The sequence below is a fragment of the Falco punctatus genome (assembly GCF_963210335.1).
Source record: "Falco punctatus genome assembly, chromosome: 11".
Lineage (NCBI taxonomy): Eukaryota > Metazoa > Chordata > Aves > Falconiformes > Falconidae > Falco > Falco punctatus.
In genome coordinates, this window is record NC_137591.1 from 31,234,710 (window position 1) to 31,247,187 (window position 12,478).

At 47.3% G+C, this 12,478-nt stretch overlaps 1 protein-coding gene across 1 annotated transcript in view; it reads left to right on the forward strand.

The window, feature by feature from the left end:
- The first annotated feature begins 889 nt into the window (after positions 1-889).
- Positions 890-12,478, forward strand: part of LOC308071741 (uncharacterized protein C1orf21) — a 125,061-nt gene continuing 113,472 nt past the window's right edge. Inside the window, exon 1 of the mRNA XM_080407627.1 lies at positions 890-1,330. The gene's annotated coding sequence lies outside the window, so the exon portion shown is untranslated. The remainder of the gene's footprint in view (positions 1,331-12,478) is intronic.

The window sequence follows — 12,478 nt, forward strand, 5'->3', positions numbered from 1 at the left end:
GAAAATCGGGGCACATGCTGCAATAAAGCTGACATGCATTGCGTTCTTGGGCAACAACCCTCCCACGGTAAGGTGGAGAACCACTCTGCTGTCCCATTGCTGAGTGGGAGAAGGACACCAAAGCACAGGGGTCTGCATTTTTGCATCTCTGACTTTACCTCGATGCCTGGTGTTCCCCCACCTCAGACTCCTACCCTGAGGTACTGTGGACCATGGATGCTGGAGATACTCTCTGGTGGGCGCCCAGCCTTCCTTCTCCCTCAGGAGAGGACAACCCACCCACAGATTTTTAGGAAAGGGAGCAGGAATGCCTTTGTACTGGTTGTCACCCTTTCAGGGTATCGAACTGCTCACACGAAAGTTGCACTTCAAAACCAGTGTGTTAATATGACAGCTTGGCCTGGAAAAGTCCCATCCCTGCATTCTTCCACCTCTGCACACATAAGTTTTCTGTGAGGTAATTAAAAAGCACAGCCCTGATAATCACTGCGACTTCGTTCCTAACAGTCAGTGGAAAAGGACAAAGTGGGAAATTTTTGTAAGGATTTCCAAAATGACTGGAAAGATAACACCTTATCCTTGCCTGTCAGTTCTGTTGGAAACAAAGCATTCGAAAGGGCACATTTTTAGCAGTAACTTAAAACCGTTCCACGGGCAGTTGTGAGACCCTTCACTTTAATTAAGGACATGCTGTTACGTTTAAACGTCTTCTTAAGTCCCCCGGGCACCCGCCCGCCACACAGGGCCTGTGTGACCGCCGGGGCCGAGGAGCGAGGCCGGGCGGGCGGCAGGCGACGGGCGGGAAGGGCGGCCCGGCACCCGCCGCCGCCTGAGGTAACGCCGCCCCCGCCCCTCGCGGTCCGGCGGGAAGGGCCGCGGCGGGCAGGGGACGTTGCTGCTGCGCAGGCCCCGGCCCCCGCCCAGGCCGGCCGGCGGGCGCCGCTCGGTCCCTCGCCCGGGAGGAGCGAGGCGGGGAGCGCCCCCCGCGCCCTCACAGCCCGGCGGGCGGGCCGGGACCCGGCCCCGGCGGCGGGAGGGGCGGGCGGTGCGTGGCGGTTCCTCCTCCGTGGCCTCTCCCCGCCTCCCCGCCGTGACGGCCGGGCGCGCCCCCAGCTCCGCAACGCCCATTCCCCGCCTCGGCCCGCCCCGGCTCCCCGGAGAGGCTGCTCCGCGCCCGGCTGCCGTCGCCGCTGCCGCGCTCGCACGCTTACTTGGAGCCGCCCGGTCCTCCGCGCCTCCCGGTCCTTTCCAGTCCGGGCCCCGAGCCGCGCCCGGCGCCTGCCGGAGGCTCTCCGCGGCGGGAGAGCCGCTGCGAGCGGCGGCTCCTGAGGTGAGCGTCCCCCGGGGGCCGGCGGGGGGGGGGGGGGGGGGAAGCAGCCGCGGGCGGGGGGCGAGGGGCGCCGCTTCCCTCGCGGAGGCCCGGGCCGGTGGCGGGCGGGCCGGGGCCGGGCGGCGCCTCAGCTCCGGGCCGGCGTCGGGGTCCGGGGAGGCCCCCGCGGGGCCGTGCCCGCCGCCGCGTCCCCCGGCCGCCGCGCAGCCGTTTTATTCCCTTATTTCTCCTCCGTATCCCGCCCCCCCTCTTCCCCCCCCCCCCCTTCCTCCTCCGAGCCATGTTTTATTCATGACCCCGAGGGGCTTTGTACGGGGAGCGGGCGCCTGCCTCCGCAGTTCGCCAAGTGCTGCCAGCCCCGGGGGCTGCGGGGGGACGGCGGGGGCTCACGGCGGCGCAGCGGCCGCAGGGTGGGCAGGGTTCCCCATCCGGGCAGGCGGGCAGGGGGCTGAGCGGCAGCTGTTGGCTCCGGGGGGTGCTGCGCTGCCGCGGCGCAGGAGCGGAGTGAGGCAGGGGGGTCTCCTGCTGCAGTTCCCTCGCTCGAAGGAGGGACATGGCTCGCTGCGGCTCCGCCGGCCTTATGGAGAAGAAACAAGTCACTGCGAGGCTTTCTGTAGCAGGTTTTCTGTGTGTGTGTATATATATATCTTCTCTTTCAAGGGTTCAGCAGCAAGCGTATTGCAACACCAAATGCCTGTAAGCCGGGCGGCACTTACACCATCACCGAGTTAACTGTAGATGTCAGACTGTGCTTGCACTGATGTGATGTCAGATTCGTAATAACGCGCAGAAATGGTGAATTCGGTGCAGGCTGAGCATGATGGAGACGGCACAGACCCATCTGGCGTGGACAGGGTCGGTGGAGCCTCTTTCTTCCCTGGGGCAGGGCCTGCTGTGTAGGTAGTCCCCCGGTGCAGACAGATCGTAGGGGCACTGGGATAATTGTTATGGATTTGCAGGTGACTACGGACTCTGAGGAGCAGATATTTGTGCCTGGAGCAGAGATGCTTAGCTTGCTTTCCCCTACAAAGGTATTCCAGTGTGTGTTGGTTGGAGGGTCATTTGCTGATATGCCTGTCTTGTCTGTAACTTCCATGATGAGGCTGCCACCGTGGGTATCAGTCAAGGGGATGAATTTTGTTGTGTGCTGTAGAAAGCCAGCTGCGATCAATAGACAGTTTCATATTAGCCCCTGGCTCTGCCTCTTGATTTCTCTTGGGCAGATCATGGACTGGTGAACTAAAACTGAGAGATGCCAAAACATATTCCTTGCCTTACTTGGTTTCCCATGTGCCTGCCCTTCACGTTCCCCATGCCCTGGTTGGTTGGATTTCAATGGAAAAACGGTGGTCCTGAGTCTGTTCAAAGAAATACGTGTGTTTTGGTTTTGCTTTTCTAACTTGCTGTTTGATAATAGCTGTAAGGCTACGTGTTTCTGAAGATCTCCTGTGTATGGGGGCTGGAGGTGTTTGCCCTTTGGTACAAGTGAAATGCGCCGATACTGCTTGATGTTGTTTAAACCTTATATTATCTTGAGCGTTGTATGATGAGGCAGCTTGATTTGTTTAAGACTTTGTGATGTAATACAGTACAGTAATAATTATAAATCTTCTCATTGTCTGAAGAATCTTTAAATACTACTCTGTCTCAGGGGGTACTTCATGTGGTTCTGTCTCCAAGAGGTGCAGTCATGGATGAGCAGTGTTTGATATTAATGTTCATTTTGGGCTGAGAGGGCAGGAGCTCTTTGGCACTGGTACTTTAAGTTGTAATTTATGGGTGTGACGTCATGTGGTAGATAAGCTTTTATGGGATCTGCCATGTAAATTATGGCCTTTGTTTATATACGTGCAATTACTTGTTTTGAAAATCCATGCTGTATATTTTGCTTAATAGCTTGCGCTGGAGCTGTGAATAAGATCTAGCAGAATGTGCTTTAATTGCGCAATATTGTTCAGCAGTTGAAAACGTTTCGCTTTATCTTGCGCTCACAGCCTGCACCAGGTGTGAAGTTACTACATTGCATCTGCACACTGCAGTGTGTCTTCCACAGTAGTTGGCTGTGAAAGCAGTGGCTGGGTGCTTTTATTTTCTTCTTTCTCCATGATCTCTTTCACTTTTTTAAGAGGTGGGGTGCTGAAGCGAGTGATTTCGACTAATCCATGCTGGAAAGAGCAGTTTGGTTATTTAAGGCTGCTGTAGTTTGTTATGCAATCAGATTAACAACGATCATTCAACTTTGGGTAAACAAATGATATATATATAACGTCGTGGATTAGGGCGAGTGTTTACATGGGAGAGGTGTGCTGCAGTTAGTGTACTGCAAATACTGGACAAAAACACAATGAGTGGACACAGTAACATAGTAAATAAGTGTTTGGTAAACTTCTTGGGATTATAATGGATTTAATATTGATTGTCTGTACTCCAGGAGCTTCTATGGTGCATTAGGTGCTGCCCACATGCATGGGCAAACTTTCAGCTTCATTTAGTTGGCAAGTAAAGGCCTCTGCAAACATCTTTGTGTGCAGCTTGATCATGTCTGGGGTGCTGTGCAGGCGCTGTGCTGATTGCAGTGCAGGTGTTGGGTCTAGAAAGATGACCAAGGCTCAACTGGAAGCTTTTTAAAATAATAAAAAAATACAATTCCAGACACATTTGCTGAAGCTGGCAGCCCCTCAACTGGTCCATTATTATTTGGCTATTTCTTCTTGTTGTCGTGGAGGCAGCATTGCCACAGGTAGAGATTTTTAAGGCTTGTCTCCCTGAATCTGCTGAGAAAGGAGGTGGTGACGTGCATGCTGCCCAGCAAAGGTCGGCTCAGGAGTAGGTGGTGTGGGCATTACTGGTGTATCCGAGGTGAGATCCCACCGAGAGAGATGAGAGCCGGTACAGAAGGGGGGAGGTGGAGGCCTGGGGTGCGTGGGAAGGAGCTGGAGTGCAGGGAGGATCCTGGTAGGTGTTCAATGGCGCTACAACAGGGGCCTCTCTGTGTTTGTGCGCGCGGTGCCTCGCTGGGACCCAGTTTGCAGCTGCGGCGCAGGGATCTCGCATGGGCTCTGGTGCTGGAGAAGTGGACCTCGCTCTAAAAATACTGTAGCATGAAACATGCCCACCGTTAACTACGGTATGCAGTGGTGTCAAGTGTGCGGGGAAAGGAGGAATAACTGACTCCTGGCAGTCAGTTTTCCAGAGGCCTTCATGTTGGTGTGGAACCTGAACCCTTCCAGCCTTCCTCTTGTTCGGGGAAAGATAAGGTACCCTCCTGGATGCTGCTTTTCTGTCCTTCAGCAGAACATGATGGAACAGGACTATGTTTTGGATACACATTCAAAAATACTCCAGTAGGTGGCTTTTTTTATTACTACTATTACTTATTTCCTTGCGGACTGTGTTTAATTCTATATAAGCAGGCATCTAATTGCAAAGGGATTTCACAGGCACTTGTAAATATATATCACTATGCTACTGGCTGATCTTTGTGCTGTATAACATATTTGTGCCTAAATGTACACAAGCACATTTTGGGTATACTGGAATCTAAAGAGGAACTTCGGGGAATTGGTAATACTGTTAAGGCTGTATTATTGTGGGATGTTCAGAGAGGAGGTGGTGTGGAATCTGATATGCAATCAGTAATTTTAAGATTATTTCTTTTACTGGTACTAGTCTCCTTCAGCTCTAATTTATTAACTGGTTGGTATCTTGTCGTCTTCAATTTTATGAACTGAATAAGAGCAGTTATTCTTGGTCAGACTAGAGATCTGTCTAGCTCAGTATCTTTTCTGATAAGGCCACTTATATGTGGATAGGAAAACTGTAACTACAATGTTCTATTCCTGGTAAAACCCTTCCAGCCATCATTACTCTAGGAAATCTTTGGGCTGGCAGTTCCATCGAGGCTGTTGTGTTTAATAGTTGCTGATGGATTGCCTTCTCTGAAAAATGTCTTATTTGTTTTGAAAAACTTCATGGCATTACTGTTCACGCCAATCTGTGTCGGTGAACGTCTGGTATAATTGTGCACTCTGCAAACGATTTTATTTCACTTGTTTTACAACTTGCCATTTGAAGTGCCTGCCCTGTGATTTTATCTCAATTTTGGAAGAATATCTTCCTTTTCAGATTTTTCACACAGAAAAGTACTATATATGGGGATGTTAACAGGTCTTAGAATGTATAGAAGGGTAATTGCTGTAAGTTTGCAGTAAGGTATGCTCCCAGCCCCATTTACAATCACCTTTTATAGATACGTACCATTACGGCTGTTTTGTTTAGGTGAATGCATGCAAAAAAAATGTTGAAATACAAGAAGTGATGTGATTCTGCAGCTGTACATCTTGTACATGGTTCACAGTAAGTCTTGATTCAGAGCAACTCGGGCATCAAAAGAATTGCTTATGCCAAGGATCCACTTCAGCAGTGTTGTCTGAAGTTCTTCCCAAAGTAAATCTTTGCAAGGTGTCTCATGCAACATTTTAGAGGATGTGGAAGATGCGGGGAACAGAATTTTAAAACCGTATTGAAGAGCTTGAAGTTAAGAGGTACAGATTGCAGTAAGTGCAGCATCATGCAGTAAAAACAATTACTAGGTCCTTGATTTGTTCTTTAGGTTAGCTTTCAGCATGCCGTCCTGGACCACTTCAGGAACAGATGAGTGTTAAAAAGTCATGGTTTAAGTTCCACTTTTTCCTCTGTGTGGCAGAGAAGCAGGATCTTTTGACTGTGAATTGACTTGCAGTATTTGCGTTTGTACCAGTGGACCAGGAGTCCGTCTGGGTTACAGTTTGTTGTCCTAGACTTTAGTACTAGTGGTAATGGTAGTTGTTTGGTGTATTAAAAGAAGGCATCCAAAGGTTGTTGATTTATTATTATGGCAGCTTCTGAAATCCTGTTGATAAAAATGGGTAAAATTTTCATGGTTGTAAAGCAAGCAGAAAACCTTTGTTTTGTCATTTCTACTGTTATTCCACCCGTAAGCCTGTAAACTTATGATTAAAGTGGGTGGAATTTCAGCTTACTGGTTTATGGGTGGGATAATAGTAGAGAGTGACCAGACAAACGTTTTCAGTTTGTTTTAAAAATAGAGGCACTTACATAATGATGCTATACACAACAACAGTACATGCATATGGATAAGATCTCTGCAACAGTGTGTTAATCCAAGAGCATCCCTCGCTAGCATGTCTGCCATCCCTTGGTTCAAAGGAAGGTAGTTATGGAGTGAAGAGATGCCAGTGCCAAGTGATTTAACTGGAGTATTGGTCCAGTCCTGAACAGCCTTTAGGCATGGCTCTGGATTAGAGATTGGGAGAAAGAGATTTTTAAACCATTATGAGCTCTTCATCTGTTATCCAAATGGGGGGAAAAACATGCATTCTCTTTTGTGGAGCACTGTCTTACCTGCCTCTGTTTTGAGTTGTTTGCAGAGATTCACCTCTTAATGTGTGGCATGCGCTTAGTGAAACTGAGGCCTCTTTTTGAGAGTGAAGTGCTGTGGCTAGTAAAAAAAACCAGTCAATGTGTCTGAAAGCATCAGGGTCTTCCCTCTTACTATGGAAATGGTCCCAGTTTGTTTTTCTTAGTAGGCTTTATGCATATGTTTGGAAAAAGACAAAAAGCAAGTTCACTTGAAATACGTATTTAATAGGAAAAAATTTCCAGGATATATATATACAGGTGGGCATTTTCCCAAAAGTGCGTTAGGCATTGAGACCGTAACTATGTTGTTGCTAACCAAAATTCTAGCCCTGAACGTATCTATAAATACCATAGCCTCACCCCTTGGACTCAGTGAAACGATATATAGCTGGAATAATTTCATACATCAGGACATAAAAGGACCTTGGTGAGCTTGTGCTTTTATAATGAACAAGGAAAGGTTTATCCAAGTTGCCCAACAGAGAAGTTTATCCACACAAGGACAGCTCTTCATTCGGTGAGGGGGAGGGACTTACCTTTTAAACTTTTTTCCTTAGGATTTTTATCTCATCCCATCCCAAGATTTTATTAATAAAGGCAAAACAACTTCAATGTGATTATGTGTGTTTGGCAGACAGACTTCTGTGTTTTAGAGTCATGGCTAACTATAGATTTGTGGAGCCTGTGCAATTTAGGATATCGGGCAGGGAGATTGTTTTAGCAGGAAGACACGGAGGAGCGAATGAATCGCTGTCTTCCCCTGTGTTACAGTGGCAGCAGCATTTTCTGTGAATTTTGCAGGTTTTGGTGTTGACTTGTGCTGATGTCGGTGTGCCATTCCTAGGGAAACGTGCTTGCTGAAGTTCACCTTTCTGTTTGGAGAATTCCTTTTGAATTGCTATTCAGTGAAGTTCTGAATATTGAATATTTGCATATCTCCACCAGAAAACAGTCTGAGGGAAGAATCAGCTGGTGAAACAAATCAAATGCTGCTGTCTTAAGGGCTGATAAGGGTCTGTAGGTCCATTTTAGCATCAGCTTTGAGGAGTGACTAAGATGTTTCTCTGTTCTGGCAATACCTAGTTTGGATCTCGCCGCTTAATTTTGTCTACAGGCCTGCTCATCTCAGCTGCAGCTTCTAGGGAGTGCAGCTGATGTGCAATAAATGTACTGACAAAATGTGCAGGAGTTTGGTCTTTTCTTGCAGATGGAATTACAAAGCACTCTGTCACTAGGAAGCCGCTTTCAGCAGCGGGCTGAAAGTAGGATGTTTAAAGATGTGGTTGGGGCTGCTGATCTTGGTCAGCCATGTGATGCTGAAGGATTGGGTACTGTTCTTTTTCTTCCAGTGCAGTTGTGCTTGTTACGTACGCACGGTAGCTGTGGTCTGGTGGATGCCCAGAGGCTCAGCTTTCTCTTCTGAGCCTTTATTTTTGCAGGAATCTGAAAGAGCAGAACTGAAGCTGCTGAATAAGCCAGACTGAATTCAAGGGAGCAGAGCTGGCGGCTCTTCCCTTCAACCAGCATGGAAATGCACGGAGGAGAAACTCGTATGGGTACTTCAGGGACTTGTTTTATTAGCGGGCGAAAGAAAAGCCAGCCAGGGTTTTCTAATACTGTCTCTGTTATTTTTACCACTCAGAAGTTCTTACGGACAGAGTTGTTTTTTCTTATGATTTATGTTTTTAAATTACTACCTAGTTTTCAGGTGTGGGAGCCTATAATTTTAAGTGTCTGACCAGTGCTACTGAAATGAAAATCAGAACTTACCAATGAATAAGCTTCTGAGATAGTTTCTGTTGTTTTCCCTCTGTTTGGGGGAGGAAAAAAAAATAATAAGCTGGATCTGTTCTGCCTTTGTCATGTCAGATAAGGTATATCTTTGAGGTTAAAAAGTCTTGATGCTCATGGGAGAAGAGGGACCACTTCTTTCTTTTGTCTCAAATGTTGCAGTGGAGGATACTAATTAACCACCAAACAAATTGGGTTTGGGGGAGTTTGCCTTTCCTATCACAGTGAAAATGTTTTGTTTGGAAGAGCTGCACGAATTACACCCGCAGGCGTTCATACAGAGATAAATCAGCGCCTGGCTGCCCAGAATTTTCCTGTTTCAGTCTGCAGAAATATGCTAGGAAAGCTTTTGAAATGGCAACAGCCAGTCTGCATGTTCTGGAGCAGATTGTGTACCGGAGACCGCGGCACAGCCCTGAGCAAAGACGTCAGCAGCGAGGAGCGACTGTCATCCCCAACACAAGTAGACAGACTCCATCAGCGTGACAGACCGGCGACGCAACACTAATGGGCAGATCGTGATGATTGTCAGCTTGGAATATAGGGTTTGTTTGTTGTTCTTCCCCCAACGACAGGAGCTGACTCTGAGGTGGATTTTCCTATAACTAGCATTCTGCATCTTTGACGTTTTGGCAAGAGTGAGGCTATTTCCTAAAATAAATAAATAAATAATGGAATAAGAGGCCTCAGGCTTAGTAACAGCATTTAGGAGAATGACAAATGTTCAGCCTTGTGGAGCTACGTTTAGTTGTATGTTTATTTGGTGGATTTTTACAAGCACCAAGCACAATGGAAAATTATGCACTTGACTCTTCACTGAGTCACAATGGGATTCAGGGGGCCTAATTTCATAAAGACTATGAAAATCCCGGACTTTGTGATATAATATTTGTTTGCCGTTACACCGCTGTGCTGATCTCTGAGCCTTTTCTCATCCACAGCAAATGCTTGGGTGCTGCAACAGAAATAGTTTAAAAGCCAATGATTTGAGAGAAAAGAGCTGGAGCTTCTTCGATGTCTGGGGACTGGATAAAGTAGGATTAATCTGGCATTAGGGTAGAAACTTGTGAGAGAAGCCCGGTCAAGTGACTGGCTGGAGAGAGGGAGGGTTCATAAAGTCAAAGTCGCTTCTTCTGCCAAAGCGGGATCAGGCTGACATCTTTGTGATGGGGGCTTTTGCCTGGGCACTCCCACAGGCTCCGGGTAGCTGTCACGTACTTCTTCCACAGTTGCTTGCCAGTCTGCAGGCTCACGCCTTAAAAAAAAACTCTTGAACTGAACAGCTTGCCAGAAGGTCGTTAGAAATTTAATACTACAATTTAATGAGGTTTGTGAGTTACCTGTAACACAAATAACAGTGCTGACGACTGCTTTTCAATTATTACTTTTTGTACAGTGTGTTGTTGGCCATTAAGATGGGTTGTCTACATAAAGTGGTTCCATAAAATGCGAATTATTAGCTTCTATGTGGGTCAGAAAACATTGCATACTTGGTGTAACTCTTGTAGTTAAATAGACTTCTTTGTTAAGCAAATAACTTAAGCACTGGTTGCTCTTAGCAGTGTCAAAAACATACCTGAATTCTTGCTGAGTGTAAATAAAGCGTTTCAGCTTTGAATGATGACTGCAGGATTTGGCTTAAAAGCTATTTTTGGGCCATGGGCACAGCCCAAAGCCGGGGGATGTATGTGGCTCCACTCCTGGAATGGCGTCAGGATGGAGGATGACTCAGTCACCCCTGCAACTTCCTTGTTGCTCCAGAAAGGTAGTGATTTATTACAGGCCTATGTCAGCAGTAAATACCCGTCCACGTGGCGCCAATTCAGCCACTCTGAAAGTGGTAGTTAAGGATGTGCACCCTGTCTTTGCCTGCTCCATCCCTCTCAGCTCCCTTCCCACCCATCAGCTGCAGAGGGTGTAAACAAACACTTAGCCTTTCCTCCCCCATACTTTGACTGCTCGCCAGGAGGCCCATGTGAGGCTGAGAGCAGAGATCCTGTTCTCGCAGATAGAAGCACGGTGCATGCCAGCGTCAAGATTTGGATGGTGTTCCTGTTGAGTCAGGGAAGATTGGCTGTGGAACGCCTGCAGGGTTTGGTCTTCTGAGGGCACTCAGGTTGAAGCAATAGCAAATGTGGCAGAATCAGCACATAGTGCTGTTGCTGCTGGGTGAAAAATTGGTCCAAACCCTTCCAGGCCCTGCCCTGGCCTTCCTTTGTAGGCAGAACAGGTTGGGCAGCAGCATGAGACCAGAGGAGACTACAGAGAAGAAGGTGAAGTTCACTGAGAACATTTGTTAAGCGCAACAGGTTGAGGACTCTTATTTTTCTGGGGTTTAAGCTGGCTTGCAATGCATGAGGAGGAATTTCTTTGCACCTGTTACAATTAATGAGAGTAAGGCAAGTAGTTGTGTTACTGCTGGCTTTCCCCTCCTGCCTGCCCTCTAAAAGAAACCCCAAGGTACAAAAAATCACCACCCTCATTTTGAAATAAAACGCTTTATTTCACATGTAGGAATGATCCTACTGATGTCAAAGGATTGTGGAAAATAGCATCCTAATGGCAACACCTCCTCCCTTCTCTTCCACCCTGGTTTCCCAAGAGGTACTGCTGTCATGGGAAAGCACATGAAGAACCCACTTGCTGTTTCTTGCCATCACAGCCCTTATCTTTTTAGTGGAGGCTAAATCCCAGGATAACTGTTTTCCTGTATTTTTTTTGCCTTAAGTCAAATGCAGAAGAAACAGCTCTTTTCTGGGGTGTTTTTGCTTTGGTGTATGCTTTGAAAATGCATGTAACAGGCTGTTGTTGGCCATAGTCAGTGTAAGCCAGTTCCTGAGATGTGGTCTCTTGCAAGCAGGAGGTAGATGTTAATGCAGTCCTTGTGAGAGGCAGAGGTGGGATGGAAGATCCCAGGTGAATTACCTATGCCAAGGAAACTATCCCAAAAAAATCTGCTCTGGATTTTCTGAGTGTGTGAGATCAGCTCCACTTTTGATCTTGGCTGTGACTGAGTATTGGCAGGAATAAAAGCCACAGGTAACAATGGAGGTGGCCCTGAAGATTTCTTGGTTTTGCTTTGATGGTTGCTACCTGGTGAATCGCACGGTCCTGTTTACTGACAGATTCTCATAGTGAGTAAATTGGTGACCTGTGTGCCTTTTCAGGTGTTCAATTTCCCATTCCTCTCTTTCCTGCCTATGATTTTGCATTCTTTCTCTTTACGTGCTGCCAGCTCCTGTGACATCTCATGAACACGCCTGGATTGTATTTTGTGTTGAAAAGGTTTTATTGCTTTGAAAATACTGAGCATGGTTGAACACGAAAAAAAAGAAAATAGCATGTGAGCTTCCCAGTCTGCTGCTTCTGTGCCAATAAAGTCGAATTCCCCGAGTTAGCCTTGATATCCGTGAAGTCTTTTCCAAGTGTGAGCTGAATTCAGCTGAGGTGCTGTCTGTGGCAATGCTGATCTGGTCTCAGTGTTCAGGGAAACAAAACCAGTGTTGGAGGAGATGCAGGGACCTTTCTGTATGTCAGACTGCAGGACTGGTTTTGTGTCTCGATTTGAATGTCAAAGAGGAGATGGAAAACAGAAGATGGGAGTGACTTTCACCCTTAAGGTAACGTATGCCTCTTGGTGGGGATTGCAAACTAGTTTACCAGTCTTTAGTTCATTGTTCCTAACTGGTCATTAGCTAGCGCGTCTGGTAGGTTTATGCATTCGATTAGTCACTGGAGGTACTCTAGGACAAAGTTTAAAACTGATGGAAGTTACAGCAGTCTGTGGTGCTGTGTGTGTTGTTCTTACCTGGGAATTTAGGAGTACGCCCTTGGTGCTGTGTGCAGTTGTCTTTAGCAGTTCCCCTGGTTTTTATCCTGTTTGCTGCTTTGTTACAGGTCTATACCAGGAAGGCTTAGAGGAAATGAGTGCCCAAA